The sequence below is a fragment of the Brachycentrus maculatus genome, unplaced genomic scaffold (genome assembly GCF_059751285.1).
Source record: "Brachycentrus maculatus isolate JH-2025_06_01 unplaced genomic scaffold, ASM5975128v1 h1tg000507l, whole genome shotgun sequence".
In the NCBI taxonomy this organism is placed as follows: Eukaryota; Metazoa; Arthropoda; class Insecta; order Trichoptera; family Brachycentridae; genus Brachycentrus; species Brachycentrus maculatus.
Genome location: NW_028281253.1, coordinates 229,334 through 235,333, shown reverse-complemented (window position 1 = coordinate 235,333; position 6,000 = coordinate 229,334). Strand labels below are relative to the sequence as shown.

The 6,000-nt window shown below is 27.7% G+C and overlaps 1 long non-coding RNA gene across 1 annotated transcript in view; it reads left to right on the top strand.

Annotated features, from left to right (window-relative positions):
• The first annotated feature begins 4,156 nt into the window (after nucleotides 1–4,156).
• The window catches only part of LOC148301892 (uncharacterized), a 168,670-nt gene continuing 166,826 nt past the window's right edge, over nucleotides 4,157–6,000 (top strand). The window contains exon 1 of the long non-coding RNA XR_015838734.1: nucleotides 4,157–4,646. This is a non-coding gene — a long non-coding RNA (uncharacterized LOC148301892). The remainder of the gene's footprint in view (nucleotides 4,647–6,000) is intronic.

Genomic DNA, 6,000 nt, shown 5'->3' with positions numbered 1-6,000 from the left:
AGAGGATCAGGGATGATGAGTGATTGGAAACATATTTAATAACGGACTTTTAGCAAAATCATTTACTTGTGTATTTATAAGTTGTAAATTATTATTAATTGCCTTATTAATTTCAAATATTTCTAAGTAATCTAATTGAGGTCCACTATTGGATGTGTATAATATATTTAGACCTTTATTTTTATCAAATTATACATTTCTAAGTGGATTGTTCTTGACTTGTGTCCCTCAGTGATACTTTAATGAAATCTTTACGAATATTGAACGTGTCCAAATACTTGTTCACAAATCTGGATTATCTCCAATTAGGAGTTATTTTTTGTAATTTTTATTGATCTCAACATAGCTAAAGAAGAATATGGAAGTCTGGGCATTTACGGGGCTTACAACCGTCATTGGCTGGATTTAGTGATCACTTACACACGTGCAACATTCAACAATTTTGCCCATGATGACAACAACACTACTCAAATTCTTAGAAGTTATATATATATATATATATATATATATATATATATATATATATATATATATATATATATATATATATATATATATATATATATATATATATATATATATTTATGTATATATATTTATATATGTATATATATATATATATATGTATATTCGCTTTACACACGTGTAACATTCACCAATTCTACCCGTTACTGACAACCACAGTACTCAAATTCTTGAAAGTTCTATATTAATTTCTATTGGTGAGATGAAAACAAGCTTTTTATTGAGCAGAAACTTTTATATTATGTTATTAGTATGTGATTGGTATTTAGTATTATTGGGCCAATATGTTATTTCTTATAATAAATTTTATTTTTTCAAATTTATTTTTTCATGGTATTTTATAAAATATTGAGACTAATTTGGTATAAAATTATCCCGTATTAGTCTCAGTGGCTTGCACACTTCAACTCAAGGTTTGGAATAAGGATAAACTAAGGGTCGTAATTACATAAGAAGTTTCGAGCAATATTTGGAAAATAAACCCTTAACGATTATCAATAACGGAGTTATTAATTCATCCCTTACAAATAACTCCTGAAGTGAGCTTAATAAATTCTCCACGTTGTAAATATACTCGGAAATTAAGGACTGTTGTCGGGCAGAGTTCGCCGAAGTCGAAGGGTCCTTCGATAAAATCCACGGACCGTTAGAACTTCATAACACAATGTTTTCCCACCGGTTCAGCGGAGGAAAGGGTGTTCTCGCATTTTGCGAGGGATAACACAACCCTTGCAGGATTTTATTAGCGATGGTATTAAACAGGGCGTTTTTTTCGAGTGTTCGGATAAAAAAGCCATCATTTGCTTATCACAACTTTATTGAGCGGTGTTTGAATACGACATACGAGTATGTTACGTGAGTTCCTTGAACACAGCTACAAAATTTTATGAGCAGAGACACATGTCTTTCATATCTATTTAAATAAAAAAGTAAATATTCGTTCGTTTTTAAATTTTAAAGTTTTGAAAATTTGATACAAATACCTTTTGTGAAATTTAAAACATCGAGATATATATAGAGATACATATATATATATATATATATATATATATATATATATATATATATATATATATATATATATATATATATATATATATATATATATATATATATATATATATATATATATATATATATATATATATATATATATATATATATATATATATATATATATATATATATATATATATATATATATATATATATATATATATATATATATATATATATATATATATATATATATATATATATATATATATATATATATATATATATATATATATTTATTTATTTATTTATGTGTATATAAATAAAGAAGTATTTTAATAAAACAAGTAGAGTAAATCCATTTTTTAAAGAAGTTGTGAAGACATGTTGTGAGATTTTAATCAACTTGGCAATCATTAAAATTAAAGCAATGAGTTAACGAAAATTCAGGAGGTATATTTAAACACGCTGTTTATTTTCGAATAAAACTAATAAATTGAATTTACAGCCTTCTCATCAAGGCGTTAAGTTTCCGTTAAAGTCAAGTTAACGCTCTGTTTGGTGCGATAGAGTGTTTTCGATGCCAGAGATAAGGCCCTTCGTGATGGAAAATATTAACCTATTATCGGCCGGTCGATAATAGGAGTAATTTTTTACCCTGTATCAGGATGTCAGCTACCCAAAAAACAATACAGAAAGGTCGTTTATCTTTGGTTTTATCAGGCCAAAATGGATTTTTGTAAGTATTTAATGAGCGATAAGCGGCCTGAAATGTCAATCCAGTTTAAAAATATACCACTATTTACGCCGTTACGTCATTGGTGATATGAAAATAGTTTCTTACGAAAGTTTCTAAGTAATATCATTGATCAGTAGTCACTGTGTCGTAATATCGATCATTATTAAATTTAAATTTAACTTGGTAAATATCAATATTTTTGAAAACCCGAATAATCTGACAATGAATTAAGCCTCCCCCTTACTGTCCATGTTTTCACTGATAAAAAATAAGAAATAGCTTCTACCACTCTTCATCCTTCAACGTCCCAAGGACACAACTCTAGGATTAAGACAAAGTTTCACATACGATGAGGCATTGAAACACGTGTCACAATAGATTTGAGGAAATACTGGCATTTACCAAATAAAATTTTAACTTAATCTTGAAAATGTGTGTCTAAAAGTACATTCTTTACGAACTGTCTGTAAATTTATATTATTTTTTGACATCTCATCAAAGATGAAGAAGAATATGAAAGTATATGCCATCTATAATATGTTCTTATCTTTAGTAAAATTTCTAGATTTTTCAGTGAAATTTTATGGAGATTGCCATTCAAATTGTAGCCGAGCGTAAAATAGTATTACCAGTTTCGTTTCAAGAGTATTCACTGCCAAGAACGATTAGTTTTTTGTTTGTTTTAAAGGCTCGGAAGATTAGTAATTAGAGAAAGAATGGAGGGAGATTTAAAGTGTTCAAAAGATGGCATCTGTTTCTAACAATTCGGTTAATTTACGGGAAACTCGCGTAGGATTTCCACATTATAAACTCGGAAGATTATCTGTCTCAACCACCATTCAGTATTTTTATTGTATTATATATATATATATATATATATATATATATATATATATATATATATATATATATATATATATATATATATATATATATATATATATATATATATATATATATATATATATATATATATATATATATATATATATATATATATATATATATATATATATAAATATATGGTGGTGCACCCGATGGTGCATAAGGCACTGCATCACATTAATGCAATATTATCTTCATTGTTACTCCATATTATTTTTTATCTTTGTTGATCTTAATCATATAACTTCTTAACAAATAACTTCTTTAAGTAAACAAAGTTAAACACACTCATAATATTGTGAGTGAAATAAAGGGTGAAAATTATTTATTAATTAGTTATTAAATCAATTATTTCGATAAAAATTATTTTCCATATTTTCAAGTATCTCTTAGTATGTAAAATAATAAGGGAAGAATTTTACAAAAATGTCATAGAGGTATCTTCTAAAAAAAAACTTACTCAATTCAAACATAGATGGTGCCGAGAACTCACATGTAAAAGTAAGTGCTACAATTAGTAAGTTTAACAATTAAAGAAAAAATACAGTTTCCGAAATACAGTAATAAAGAAATATATAAATCCGAGTAGTATCATGGGTAAAATGGTGAATGTAAACAGTGATCACAGACTATGACAGGTTGCAAGCCTTATATATATATATATATATATATATATATATATATATATATATATATATTTATATATATATTTATATATATATTTATATATATATATATATATACATATATATATATATATATATATATATATATATATATATATATATATATATATATATATATATATATATATATATATATATATATATATATAAACATAAATTCTTTTATCCCTCTTCCCCACCCGATGGTGCATAGGGCACTACATCATATTGAAGCAGTGTTATCTTAATCATTACTCCATATTATTTTTTATCCTTGTTGAGACATCCATATGATTGTTAATAGTTTTCTTTGATTTTCAGGCATTTCCCGTATCGAAGAGGAAACACAAAGAAAATAGGACACCATAATAAAAATGGATCTCTTCCACGAGAAAAATCTCTTTCATACGTCCGCAGTTTCCAAAATACAAGGAGTGACTTCCTTTAGACTCACCAACCAATCGGACCCTTCGAAGAGCTGCTCCAATTTGGCCTGCGAAGGGGACAAGATGGCCGCCAGCGGAAGACAGGGGGCGAACCTATCCATCAGCATCAAAATTAATTGGATGCGAGATCTCTCCAAGAAGAGGATGCCAGTCGCCTGTTCGTAGATCGATCGAGAGTGATAAATTAAGAGGAATTCTAAAGGTAGTGCTTTTTGAATTTGTGATTTCAAGGCGAATCTAACAGTGAGTGCGGAAAGTGTCTCAAAGGAAACCCGTGGTGAAATTGTGCATTGTCGAATGTGAAGTTTTTTTAGATTAATAGTGCAGAGGACATTATGTTCGTGGATTTCAGGGCTGAGGACTCTTAAAACTGAAAACACATCGTAAACGGTGAGTGCATCATTTTGACTTATTAATCTAATAGGAAGATTGAAATATATAAATGTATAATAAATATAATATATATATATATATATATATATATATATATATATATATATATATATATATATATATATATACATTTATATATATATATATATATATATATATATATATATATATATATATATATATATATACATTTATATATATATATATATATATATATATATATATATATATATATATATATATATATATATATATATATATATACATTTATATATATATATATATATATATATATATATATATATATATATATATATATATATATATATATATATATATATATATATATATATATATTTATATATATATAAATATATATATATAAATAAAAATCTAGGTGTCTAAAACTCATAAAAGAACATGTCACAAAATGAAGCGGAATGAATTGAATCTCATGTCACATAGATTTCAAGAAAAAGTGGTATTTACCAAGTAAAAAAAAAATAATAATCTTCTCATTTGTAGGACGGGTTAAAAGCCAGGATTCCTTTCTCCTTGCAAAATTTCATATTTTCGTCTCCATCTAAGCGTTTAATATTTTTTCCTTGTACTCTCTCGCGGAGACATTCTCTGCTGCCGCCTATGGCGTTATCTAACAGCACTAAACTATTGGAAAGGAATAAAATCAATAGTTTGGCGACAATATCATGCTCTTGCTATATTCCCCACGTGACGTCACTGCCAAGCGACTCCAGATGGCGAAAGAAAGGCCTGCCTGAGTTTTGAAATACCGATAAATAATAACACCCGCGTACTGGGTGCTAAAAATACCGGGCACTATTACTATTAATTTAACCTTTAAAAAAATTACATTATTTTATTTATAAGATTTTGAGTGAAATTATGAGGCGAATGTAGTTGGAAAAATAAGCAGAGGAAGACCGAGGAAAACTTGGTAAAAAGCGGCCGGGTCAGGAGTCGTAATAATCTTCGGGTATGTATGAGAAGATGCGTGAATGTAGAAGAGGCGAAGAATGTTTGCAAAGACAGAGTGGTGTGGCATTCGATTCTCTCTGCCTACCCCTGTGGGGAAGCGGCGTGATGGTTAGTTAGTTAGTTAGTTAGATTTTGAGTGTGTCCTAATATTGTCCAAATATCTGGGTTTTTTTCCACGCATCACACATGAGTTATTCTTACATTTTTTGAGTTTCCTTGAAATTTTTTCAAGTATTTTTAAAAAACACGAGACATAAACCGATAATGACGTCATCTTAATTGTTGACCTATCCCCGCTCTCTGATTGGCCTATACGGGTCAGAAGGCAAGATCCATGAATATAGCAGAATTTGAA